Source organism: Orbicella faveolata, unplaced genomic scaffold (assembly GCF_042242905.1).
Source record: "Orbicella faveolata isolate gen_17 unplaced genomic scaffold, um_ofav_v1 contig_34, whole genome shotgun sequence".
NCBI classification, from domain to species: domain Eukaryota; kingdom Metazoa; phylum Cnidaria; class Anthozoa; order Scleractinia; family Merulinidae; genus Orbicella; species Orbicella faveolata.
The window spans coordinates 30,142,501-30,156,258 of NW_028301563.1; the positions used below are offsets into that span (position 1 = coordinate 30,142,501).

The 13,758-nt window shown below is 38.0% G+C and overlaps 2 long non-coding RNA genes across 3 annotated transcripts; one reads left to right on the forward strand and one right to left on the reverse strand.

Moving 5' to 3' along the window:
• The first annotated feature begins 4,916 nt into the window (after window positions 1-4,916).
• On the forward strand, window positions 4,917-5,601 carry LOC149105727 (uncharacterized). The gene is made up of 2 exons (XR_016201371.1): window positions 4,917-5,000; window positions 5,457-5,601. It is a non-coding gene; the product is annotated as an uncharacterized LOC149105727 (long non-coding RNA).
• A 405-nt stretch (window positions 5,602-6,006) lies between these two features.
• LOC149105728 (uncharacterized) lies at window positions 6,007-13,432 on the reverse strand. Of its 2 annotated transcripts, none has more exons than XR_016201369.1 (5): window positions 12,553-13,432; window positions 10,292-10,376; window positions 9,779-9,902; window positions 7,856-7,983; window positions 6,007-7,410 (listed from the first exon to the last, which is right to left on the reverse strand). It is a non-coding gene; the product is annotated as an uncharacterized LOC149105728 (long non-coding RNA). The 2 variants fall into 2 exon arrangements; XR_016201370.1 differs by having other exon boundaries at window positions 7,856-9,059; window positions 12,553-13,397.
• Window positions 13,433-13,758: the final 326 nt, after the last annotated feature.

The following is a 13,758-nucleotide window of genomic DNA, read 5'->3' on the forward strand; positions in this document are numbered from 1 at the left end:
GTCCCTCAGTTCTTCCTCTCCATTCACTCGATCTATCAATTGAATCCTGACATCCCTCAAGCCATCATGTCCGTCCCCACAAAAGTGCTTATACAAGAAGTCATCCTTCTTTTGCTCTGTTCCATTCAATCTCCCATGTCGTTTCATTCTGGCCTTATGATTATTGAACCTTAAACGAAACTTCGTTACAGTAGATCCAACATACTGTAGCGTACAGTTCCTGCAAGTTAGCAAGTAGTCTACGTTGCTCGAGTTACAATTGAGGCTATAATTAATGGAATATCTCCTTTCTGTATGTGAGCTCACGAAGTGGTCACTTTCATCGATATAATCGCAGACTTCGCATCTTCTTGACCCACACCGAGAAGTCCCCCGTTGTGTATCCTCTCTGCATCCTCTGCTTACTTTTGCTCGAACCAGATAGTCCGCCAAACTCTTCGGTTTCCTGAACGCCACCATTGGCACCTGCCCTATCGCTCTCTTACTCCTTTCCGAAGACTCCAAAACTGGATGAAGGTCCCGCAGTAACTTGTTTATATTCGGCAACCCAGGATGATAGGTTACCACAAAGGCGGTTCTTCCATTTCTCAAGTGTCCTTTACCTCTAAACGCCTCCACTCTCGTCAAGCGACGTACCCTCCCAAATTGGTTTTCCATATATATATGTATGTATATATATATTGTCCATTTTAATTGCTATACAAATCTTTAATTCGGCTACTTCGAAGAATTTGGTAATACATCGTTTGCTGATTTCGTTTTTCCCATCATCTGTCTGCTTGATTAAGTAGTAATATTGTAACGAGAAACACCAATATCACGCCTTCATTTCATGAAAATAATATTGTTCGTTATTGATGAGAGATGCAGTGTAATATAGTGTATTAGATGCCAAATAAAGGGCTTTCATGGAAAGCAAGTGATGGTCTCCATGTTGTATTCTTCGACCAGACATTTTACTCTCGCAGTGCTCCTCCTTACTAAGAATCCCTACGGGTATAAAAAAGGTAACAGGAAAATTATTCAGGCAATTTGGCCGGAAAGCTGAAGCAGAAAACCTTTGATGGACAACCTTCCCACTTGTAATCCAGCCATAAACCATCATGCTTCATGCTTTTGTAAGCCACCATACAAGGATACTTCATCTACCAAAAATGGTGTCTCACAATGTTCTGTCTTAGAACTCTTGTTGTAATGATCAATATTTTCATCAATGACTTACTTTACTACATGTAAGAGGTTCACCTGACAAATTACGCTTACGATAATCAGCTCTGATGCAGCTGTTGGTTGAAATGTTCTCGACGAGGAACTTGCGATTGTGTGTAATTAGTGGCGAAATAATAGGATAATCCTAGACCCTGAAAAATACAAGGCTCTGGTTCTGCATGTCGCGTAAACCCAATATTGATCTGTCCTTGTGTGTTGTAGGAGTAAATATACCGCAAGGTAATTCTTGATGGCTCACTGAAATTTGGGAAACACATTACAAAAATCAGCGAGAAAGTCGGAAAGCAGCTGGACACATTTTCTAGACTGAAGAACATATTATCGTTTCGAACTAAGCTATGTCTCAGTCTACATTGTGTAACTCATTCAATATGTCTCATCTTAATCATTTTTCCACGATATGGCATCACTGCTTAAAGTCTGATAGCAAGAAACTGAATAGGCTGCATAAAAGAGAACTTCGTTATCTATATATACAGCGACAAGTCTTGTGAGACTGTTTCTCTCACTGATCGTATTGATTAGATCCTTGAGATTCAAGTGATTTACGTGAACTCACAAGATTCAAGTGCCTAAACCTAATATTACTCGCTTTTGCTCAAAATCAGTAAACTACTCAGTGGCCGTTACTTGGAACAACATTTATGATACCATAAGATCCTAAAATTAAACACAACTTCATCCTCTAGCAAAACTGTCCGCATATTAGAATCACTATTATAGTTATAACTTGTGATTAAGTCTAATTTTTTTTCATTTTTCTCTTTTTGTCTTTGCTTCCTTTTTTATGAACTTTACTTGTATATTTTTTTTTTTATTTCTCGGCACATTAGCATACCGTAAATCTTCTAAGTAGCGCCCCCCTCGAATAAGCGCCCCCTTCGAATAAGCGCCCCTCCTATAGGCCAAAATTTAAAATTAGCGCCCCGCCCCCCTTCGAATAAGCGTCCCCTTCCCCACCCCCCATTTTGTGGACGAGTACTGAGACAATAAAGGATGTTTTCGTCGTGTAGTATTAGATTTGTACATTGTTTCAGTTTGTGAACAAGTTGCGTGAACACGTTGAACACGTTAAGTACCAACGGTGCCGCGATTTAAACTTTAGGATCAGCTTTTTATGTCGATCAACAGGTTATGTTGTTGTTTACGCGCAGATGATGTATTAAAAAAATGATCATGTCAGGCCACGATTTGGGAAAAATTAAATATGCGCCCTGGCCTAAAATTCAAATAAGCACCCCAGGCGCTAATTCGAGGTTTTACGGTACTTTATTGACTTTATTACTTGAGGCCTAATCACCGACTTCAACCCGAGAGTAAATAAAGCTATGTATCTGAGGTCTGACCGTGCTCGCAAAAACATGCCCACAAAAAATCAAGACAGACTAGAGACTGAAGGGACCTTGACCAACCACCTTGCCAGGAGATTGGCCAGTCACGCATCCACATGGCATGTGCCTCTGCAGCAGGGCCCTCTGTCAACACAAAACCCTCAAACAAGACCAACCTTGCCAAAATTCCCAGCCATACTGCGTCAAAATCAACATTATTTTCCACTGAAAACGCAAGTCTAGCTAAGTGAAGGTGTCACTAACCTTCCCCCTGCTTTTGACAGCTGGCCGCCAAAACCATTAGCAGATAGGCCATTGTCTGGATCATGTTATGTACACAGTGTGTATATACCATACTTGAACATTAAAACTCTCCTAGTTGAAGCCTTTTATAGAGAATACAGTCGAACCTCTCCACAACGACCACCATGTAGAGACGTGGCCGGTATGGAGAGGTAAGAGCGTAATATGACACCTGTTTTAGCGGGATGCAACATATTTTAAAAGAAAAATGCCCGTTTTGACATATAATTACATAACATATTTTAAAACATGTAAATAAAACAGATACTAAACAAAAATAGAAACCAATTGGAACGACGCGCGGTACGGATCAAGTTTGTGACCATTCACAACAAAAAATAGCGAGGGGCTCTGTATACACTGTTCGTCAGTCGTTGATTAACTGGCCGTTGTCAAGAGGCTATTAGGGACCTTAAGATTCGAGGACGTGAATGCCAGGACGGGAACGGCAGCGGACGCGGGAAACTTTCGCGGGTCCCGTTGTGTCACCAAAAACAAAATGCTTAAGATGTGTATTTTCGCAAAGGACGGCGACGTCAATAATTCGAACTTCGTACATGTACAAACTATTCACAGAAGCAATGACGTCCTTTAGACTATAAAAGAGATGGTAGAAAACTTATCCTTTTAAGCTTAAACGACAGTGAACAGCGATGCTGAATTTCTTTTCCTTTATAAGCGAAACAAACATCCGTCAATATTTTAATACAAAAACCAGAATTTCCGTATGAAAAAATTAAACGAATAATGTGATCGACCTGCTTCAGATGACTTTTTACCACCAGAGTGTTCGAGAATTCTGTCGCCGAAGATTCCTGACTTTTGATGAACATCTCAATTTTCTTCTGTAATTGTAACAAGGATTACAAAAATAAAGCAAAAATTGCATCATGTTCCGAATAGTATAAAAAAACAACTAAACATCAGTTTGAAAATGTGTATTTTATTTTCTATAGATGCTTTCATGGCATTTATTCTTACAACATTTTATCGACGGAGAGAGATGAGTCGAGCAGAGAGATGAGTCGAGCGTCCTCTTGCGCATGCCCGTTTGAGTAAATTTATCGTTTTTCTGTGCCCAGGCGAAATAGGAGGTTGCCTATTTACCGAGTTAGGATTTCGAGCTGGATTTCAAGTTGGATTTTCGAGTTGGATTTTCGAGTTAGGATTTTTTTGGCGGGATTTTTTTTTTTTTTTTTTTTGGGCGGGGTTTCCAACAAATTTTCAGTGGTTTTACACAACGTACTTTGTAATCGTCTTGAGGTCTTTTCAAGATGGAGGAGAACGAGGATGGCAGATCGGTACGGGCAATCTTGTTTACGCTATCCTAGTATTGCATTCGTAGCTGTATTTTGGATTGCAAACAATAGTTGACACTTCAAAGTTCACGGGATGTGGATTCTTTGAATGCTTTGCTGTGGAACGGACGTGCTCTGAACATGTGCTTTCGGTGGGCAGTATGACATCAACGGCTTAAAATGCAGAAAACAGAACAGTTATGGGGGAAGTGGGGACTAGGAAAGCACTGTAAAGCAGCATTGGAGCCATTTGTTGGTCTTCAAAATGTGGTGGAATTATAGGATTCATATATTTGCCTTTCGTCTAATTCTTAACGCGGATTTCTAAATTTGCACCACTAGAATAGATATGACAAGAAAATTCATATTCTAGATCTTACCTTCGATTTACGCCCGGGGCATGGTAGTAGCGAAGGGAAATGACTTCATGTAAGACTCAAAGTCTTGCCTCTTGCTTCAAGTATGTTTTATTTAACAAATAAAGAAGCCTAAGCCGTGTATTGCACTGATAAAACACGACGGGCATTTGAGAACACAAGGGAAATATAGAAAACACCAGCCGCAGGCGAGTGTTTTCTACATTTCTCGAATCTTCTCAAATGTCCTAGGTCAGTTTTATCACCGTGTAATACACGGCTTAGGCTTCTTCATTTGTTTTATATTATAGGCGAAAAACAATAAAACACGCTTTTTCTTTGCTTTATTTAAGAAATAGAAAACAGGTACCGTGTTTCTATCGAGTTTTAGTAATATATAGATTTAGGCCAGCCTAAAAGCGGAGCTCCTCAGTTATTTTTCGGAATGTTGTTACTAATGAAAATAATCCAACATGTATGAGGTAAAGTATATATGAAATAATTCATTTTTGAACTGCGGTAGTAGATGAAAGTGAAGTATGATCATCGCAGTAAATTTTCCAATTTAAGCAACTGGAAAGAAGAAGCCTGAAAAAAATCAGGGCTTCAACGGGATTCGAACCCGTGACCTCCGCGATACCGGTGCGATGCTCTACCAACTGAGCTATGAAGCCACACATTGGGAGCGAGGTCAATTAATTGAGTTCATATCTTCCCGTGAGTGAAATGATGTGAAGTATATATGAAATAATTCATATTTGAACTGCGGTAGTAGATGAAAGTGAAGTATGATCATCGCAGTAAATTTACCGCACCGGTATCGCGGAGGTCACGGGTTCGAATCCCGTTGAAGCCCTGATTTTTTTCAGGCTTCTTCTTTCCAGTTGCTTAAATTGGAAAATTTACTGCGATGATCATACTTCACTTTCATGTATGAGGTAAATTGCGAATGATTTAATAGTTTTAGCCGGAACTAGTATTACATCAGCAGATCGAGGTGTAAGATGGTGTGATTATGAAATATAGAGCCACGATTTCAAGGATTTCTGGGAAGCTACCAAAAATCTTGATCACATAACAGAACTGTCTTCTGTGCTTTTTGGTGGCATTTCTTGTTCTTTCCTACCTTATTCAGAAAGACAAGGCATTGTCATTAATCATTATGTTCTTCCTTAGTTAACACGGGGACTCCCACACAAAAGAAGTTTACACATTTTTTTGTTGTGGGGACTGATTGAAATGCAGTGGTTACAATATACTCAGTCCCTGAATCTCTACCAAATGAAATCTCACAAAAATACCAAAACAGTATACATATGTGAAAAGTTGGAAAGTTTTGTTTTCTAACTTGTGCCCAAAAGATACATTTAGCCATCTTCACTATTGTATGGAGTCTCCTCCTGCTGGAAGGGTTTGCAATAAGCAAAATCACCCTCGCATGAATGGTAATTACGATATTTTTTTTTTTGCTGATCATGAATACTTGCATAGGCTTCTAATAATAATTTTATTATTCAATTTCAATGTGATTTGTTCTTTTTCTCGACTAGCATTGTGGACTACAAGAGCTGCGATTGGGTTCCATTGATTAATTTTGCTATGATTAAATTATACCAAGAATTATCAGTGAGCTAAGAGGAAGTTATATTATGTACATGTATTTTGTCTGCACTACACAACCAAATGCACTCAAAGGTTATGAGGCATAGGTACATTTGTCAGAAGAGCCCAGCATATCCAAGATATGTTTTGATTGACACATCAATTAAGATAATTTACAGCAAAATGGATAAAAAATACATCAATATCCTACATGCACCAAAGCCAGACATGGGGTTATAAGGCAATCGTTTAAACAACAGATTGAAATAATTTATAAATTAGAGAACACTATTTCTACAACAGAATGGAACAAATTAACCTTATCGGACATTGCGAATGGCAAGGCTGTCTGTAGAATGTCACAAATTTCTCAACCCTTTCTTTCTACAAAAATGCTAATCCTGCAACTTTGCTTAAGACCCAGTTCTCCATTTTGTGTTGGCAAAATATCAATTTATGCCATGTCCAATGCAGATTATCACAAAATTGATTTAAAAGCTTAATAAATATCATTTTAGAGCCAAAAAGCCAATTATTTAAATAAACCATGAGTAAATTATCTCTAAGAAAAACTGATTAAATTAACAGGCACTTAAAAATAATTAGTTAATATGTGTTTCTTAATAATGTAATGCAGTGTATCTGTCACAATGTTGCAGCTATGATATTACTACAAACAGGATGGGTTGCAGAACTGAACCTCCAAGTCAGTTTACTCAATGAACTTGGTGCAGAATTTATAATCCCATCAAGTTGTCTGTAAATACAGAGAAACCAAACAAAGCATTACAATCATAAGTAATGAATTACTAAACTCTTTTACATGTACTGTATGAACAGTGTATGTTCCATTAATATTGGGGATCTCTCAGAAGCTGCATCCATGATAAATTAATTTGTTCCCAGATGCATTTGTTTATAGAACTTTTCACAAATTAACATCTCTGTCATAACAGTGACCTCTGTGTTCTCCAACAATTAGCACACAAGAAAAATACACTAAGTAAGATATTGTTTACAATAAAAATCAATGCCTATAAGCAATCATAAGGACCTTAAATTTATATTACCTCAGAAATATCTCACCAGGCCATGGTTGCTTAGAAAATCTTTGATGTTTTAATACAGGCTCCCCATCTGTAACCTGTTCATATATTGACTGACAGGAACAGGCATGTAATTCCTTTCTTTGATATACAGTGTACTTCATTGTTAGCTGTTTACTGAGTGTTAGTAGTGAATCAAGTGCTAGGGGTTGGTACTCCAACTTTCACTGTGGCAGGCTCTGCCCTGAGATACAAACCAAACTTATATAACTGTTATGAACTTCGCCACTTGCTTTCGAGAGCAAATGCAATTTGCTTCAAACAAGCAACTGGAACATTGAGGGTTACAACAATGTGCACACTCCCAATCACAGGGTCATCCAGGCTGTTTGGTTGTACATATAACTGTACAACTGTATATGAGTTCAGCTTCCAGAAGAAAATCAGAGTTTGTCAGGATAAATACTGATGTTCTTGCTTACTCAATGAATGAATGTGCAGTTCCAGAAGATATTCACACCCAACACCCATTCACGGCCAGTCTTTAGAAATTCCAAATTAAAGTATCAGGAATCAAGAGCTCTATAATAATAGAGAAAAAACCTCCATGTGGGGTATGAATCTTTTCTTGAAGAAAACAATGTCTGAGAAATCATTAATTACAAAATAATGTTTAAGAAACATCTTACCTTTCAGAGAATTTTGTAATCTGCACTGTCTGGCCAGTTCATATACATGTATTTGACAAGTTGACACTGGGCATGTTTGTAAATTTGTGCACTTCAACATCACATTACTATGTAGTAGGACTGGCCAACTAAAAACAAACAGCATAATTTGGTTAATTAATATACACTGTACATTATTAGGTTGAAATATTGGTGTAGATTGTTGCACATCAACAGATACAGAAACTATTTGCACCTGAATCATAATGAGTGAAAAATCGTGCATGAGACATTTACATGTACATGTAACAGCCCTCCACCTCAGAACCATCACAGATATGATATGATATTTTTAAACTCTCTGAAATTGCAGATTATTCAAGATTAACATATGCACATACATCATCTGGGGCAACCCTAAAACACTGAATTTGGAAACCGAAATCCGGAATCCAGAATCTGGAATCCAGAATCCGGAACCAAAAACCAGAATCTGGAATCCAGATATTATGAATGATGATAGAAATAATTCACTTCAGCAATGTCTAATAAATAAATATGAGCAAAAATCATTTTGTTGTTATTTATTTTCTTGGCTTTACTTCAGCCACAGACTGTAATTGCTAAAAAATTATTGACTAGTTCTGAACAACCCTTAGCTATATATCTGGCCCCGTTGTTCAAAAGCTGCATAAAGCTATTCATTGGGTACATCACTATCCAGTCAGGGTTACTGATTTTTTGGGTGGATAGAGTTACTCATAGCCTGCGAGCAGGCTCTAGTATCTGTCTCTAGTGTCTGAGCAGGCTAAATAGGTGTCTAGTGTTTTTCTGCATTGGCATGTCACCAAGAGCCTTCATGCGGCTTTGCCACTCACACCCCCAGCCCAAACACGAGAGCCTGCTCATAGGCTAAGTTACCCATCTTTTGTTCAAGCTGGCCCTGGTGAGAGCCCGGTTCTTGTCTAGATCAAATTGCTCTGAGAAGACTGGTGAGCAGCACATTAACAACAAGCTATTATAGGCTATTGCAGTGAGTTTCTGGCAGTCTTTTAGCATCTTTGAACAGCATGTGGTCTGATCTGTCAGCAAGTGAGAAGCAGACGGAAGTAAGTGTGCAACATTTCTACAAATTGTTTTAATATGATGGCCGCCAAGAATATGAAATGCTGATTTGTCACAGTATCAGTGTGGAAATTGTGTTAATCTGGAATTGGTCTCGTATCTGTTGGAAAAATCAAATTCCATATTTAGACCAGACGGGTTAGCCCTTGGACTTCAAATTGGGGGGCATGACCGTCAATGTACAGGGGGCTGCCACTGATGGATATCCTGTTCTCTATGACATTTTCTATCTTGTTCAGTATGTACTAGACATAAAGGATAAATTTATACTTCCAGTAAATTAAAGATCACTTATTAAACAAAATGGCAATTACCAGCAAGCTTATTTTAGACACTCTTGAGGTGCTTGGAATAAAATTAAGACGCACTTTACTGAGATTCTCATAATCATAGCCCTCCCTAAAAATAACGGTTGCACAATTTCAACAGACGGGGAATTTTTGTTTCAAAAAAGGTTAAGTTTGAGGTCCTTTTTACTTGGCAGCTTACTTTTTACAGTCGAAAAGCTAAGCAAAACAATTTTCGCGTACTTGAAGAACTTATTTTCTTTGATTTGCGGATTCCGGTTTCCAGTTTCTGGATTCCAGTTTTTGGTTCCAGATTCCGGATTCCGGTTTCTGGGTTTTAGGGTTGCCCCATATTTAACATATTGTTTGCTTCACATTCAGTTTACACATGGCTGTTATCCAGCATAGGCAGACTTATAAGTTTTCCTTCAAAAATATATTGCAACAACTATTGCATCTTTTGTTACCTATTCTTGTGATGAAATGACACAAAATTCAAGAATAAGAAGTCATAAGCATAAAACTAACTTACATGGTAGTGCTTACAGTTCCTCTTACTGTCTGCATATGCTGTCCATAAACTGATGCTGCCTGGAGAATGTACTCATTATTTTTCTGATCACACCTTTTAAAACGTCACTGTTATATAATTTGTCCTGAAAAAGCAATACATGAAATGTTATGCCTTTGGCACTCACCAAATACCTTTACATGATGTATAATGTACACCATATCAACATTCATAATTCTCTTTACTTTCATTGTAACTCTTTTGTGTCATTTTCCCTCACTTGAAGACAGGACTTCCACATTAGGTTATAATTTGCCTCTGGAATCTCTACGAATTCACAGGGAGTGATAACAATTAAATCATGACTAATTTTAGCAAAGGAGGCGTTCAAATGTCAGATTTTAATGCTAAGTTTATACAGTAACTTTACATTACTCTTCGTACATATATATAACCTCTCAATTATTGCACCTATAGACAGAAGGTGTGCTGGGGGAAGAAATGTTCTAAACTCTCTGAACTTTCCCCCCTTACCTGTAATAGGATGACTATTATGAACTACGGTTTGTAACCAAGACCAACATCAGGTTATGTATACACATGTATATTTTGTTGTCGTCTGTAATCATAAAAAAATAAAAATTTAAAATCCTCCATAAAGTTCACACTCAATAACACTGCTAGATGTAGCGCTGTTACTGGAAATCAATTTAAGTGAAACTGTTGAAACAGCTCTGCCAAAATTTTTCCTAGCAGTTAAGGCAGGATAACAGAATATACATGTAGCACACAGCAAAGGCTAGAGATACACACATGTTAGTTATCAGTTAGGATTTGGTGAGCTTCTGTGCTGTAGGTATGGTGGAAAATAATAGATTATCAGAAACGAAGGTTCCTGAGACATTTTGACAGCACTGAGAGGAATTAATATATAAATTCACAAAAGAAGGAGAAGTTCTTGCCCTGTCCAGTTCTCTGTAATAAAAATATCATTTACATATGAGTCATTTATAATATGTGGTTTGTGTTTAAAGCCGATATAATGCACACTCTGATTCGCCAATTCCAGTGCATTATTTACATTTACATGCTATACCTCGGTAAAACCATAAAACATTGCGTGCGACTAAAATAAAAAATATAAAAAATAAAAAGAAATGCCTAATTCATAACAATTTAAAATACTCAACACTAAAACGAATGTAATTCTTTACTTGAAAATTATTCTCCCGTAATGCCCATGGGCCAATTACAGGCAGGCTAAAAAGTCCTAACACAAAGTAAAAGGAAATTAAGAAAACTATTGCTTTTTTCCGGAAAATTGTAGCGACTGAAGACAATGATGGAACACTCTGAGAGTGCATTCTATCAACCTGATGAGATAAAATTTAAGGAGAATAGAGAATTCACGAAGTTATATCACAAACAAATTGGTACAGGACAGGAGAAAGGAAACTGTACAGCCAGGAAGAAACTGAAACTTTCTTCGACCAGCAAAAAAGTATGCATGCACAACAAAGAAAACAGTCAGTGACATTCATTTAATAAGTTAGTAAATAAAAAATTAGTGTGAAGAAGAGAGCAAAGAGAGAGAGAGAGTGGAGATCGGAAAGCGCTCTCTCCAACTAAATTGTGTATAAATTATATGTATGTAAAAGTTATTCTTATTACTGAGAAATGGGCAGGGCAAGAACTTCTATTACACTGTTCAATTTACCGAGTCAATTAGTACTATCTCACTTTTTTGGAACATTTCCATATTAAGTGTAAATACTGCATTGGGGAATAACCTCTTATTAACAAAATACGGTCCATGTACCCCCAACCAAAAGCAATGGCACAAATAACATGAAATAGCCAATCAAAATCAAAGCAGAGCTTTATTTGCAGACAGGATTGCCATGCATAATCGTCTACTCGACATTTTGGACTATATAAGCATTTCACCAAACCGAACTAATTGGACAGACAACAAAATAAAACGAGGAAATCTACATTATAAACACAAGATGCATATCACTACATCTGAGCTCGAGTATCAACAGCAAATCCCTTTTCAATGAACGGTGACCGAATAAAAGAGAGGATAAAGAAAATTCGTTTAAGCTTGCGGTGTTAAAGTTGAAAAATTATTCACGCTTAAATTTGAATATTACTGAGAGTCTGTATTTTTGCCGACGGCTTAATTTAGCTATGCAGTCATTTTATTGGCAGTAGCTTTACCAGTCTTCAACCAATTTAACCTCGGAATTCACAAAAGCATTTCGCCAAACCGAATAAATTGAACTAACAAAACGAGGAAATCTCCATACTTTGTAATCACAATATGCAAATATTCACATAGGAACAAAAGTAAATTTAGCAAATCCTGTTCGCTTCGGCTTAAAATGGTTTGTAGACCTTTCTTGGTTCAGTTTTCAACAACAGAAGAACAAATTTTAGCAGTCTACGAAGCGGCAGTGCTAACTAAATCAGAGAAAACTTCAAAACTCGCCCGGCCGTGTTTACAAGTACGATTTTGGTTAAGCTTATTTTTAGATGTGAGGTTATAAGCTTAAATTGACGACGAAAATCGATAGAAAACATAATTTGTTTACAACTTACAGCAACCTCCAAAGCGACCCAAGTGTTATTGTTTAGAGACGAGCGAAATTAAAACGATGCAATTTTTAAAATCTCTTACAGCATGGCTTCAAATAAGGAAGACTTTTAATGAATTCCAATTGAAAATAAGCTTATATCGCCGAGGAAACTTGTTAATTTTCATACCAAACGCAACAACAAAAGTCACTTACCGCAAGTTGGCAATTCAGTTCGGCCAGTGTAAATCTTCCAGGCAGAAACTTGCAGCAAAAGTTGTGAAGACTAAACTGAACTTATATTTTCGATAGATCAACGAATCAACCACTTCTTTCCGCTACGTCTACTGTTTTGCAATTTCCCTAAAACACTCGGGTACGTTTGATTTCTCTAATGTTCATCACCTGACCAAATCAGGTGACTTTTGAATTTTCTTGCACGGCTGCACAGCATCACGTTCGCGCGAATTTTGAACTTGGCCATGGGGAGTTCGGCAGTCTTCTGAATCAATTTGACGGGTACTTTCGCCTCCTTTCTATAGCCCTCGTTAGCTTTGGTTCACGGCATTGTTCGGTATTATTTCACCTCCTTTCTCTAGCCCTTGACTAGCTATAATTTACGGCATTGTTCAGTACTGTTTCGCCTCCTTCCCCAGCGCTGGCCCGCTCAGTCTTTTTCGCGATCTTCTTCGCTACTTCTTTGCCTGTTAATTCTTGCTTTCTGTCTTTTGCTTCAGCGCAACCCTGTCTTAAAAATATTAAATCAACCTCCGCTATCGTTTTTCTTTAAAAATCCCGCCAAGAAAAATGGCATTCACCCGCTACCAACTGAGGGTGCATGTCTCTGTCAACCTATTAGCTGGAGTATGGCCGCGCGCCATCTTGCGCGACTCCGTCGTCGTCGTCGTCGTCGTCGTCGCGTCGTGCGTACGCGCCCACGAGCAATACCGCTAGCCATGATAACCATGAGAAAATCAATTCATGGGTTTCCTTTTCTTCCCAATATGGGTATGGGGCTCCGCCGGAGCTCCGCTATAAATCTACTAGCGTTCTATCACGAATGCCACTCTCTGATTGGCTTCGCTACTCAATATCTATTCTGTGATAGATAGTGAGTGGCATAGCAGCGTGCCCTTGTTAACAACATGACGACCGCTTCTTGTCGTGTCTGTGAAGAGGATTTAGATAAAGTTTTGAACGACTAGTAGATTTATAGTAAAACAATTAGATTACTCGCTCTCGATTTCTGTGCCTGATAGTTGACTGCGCCCTCGTCAACTATCACGCGATAGAAATCTCGAGCTCATAATCTAATTGTTTAATAGAAACACGATCTTTAACCAATCAGCGCATGTATTTTCTAAGGACTGTTTTCTAAACTGTGATAAAACATGGGTTTTTGACCAATCAGAGCGCGCGCAT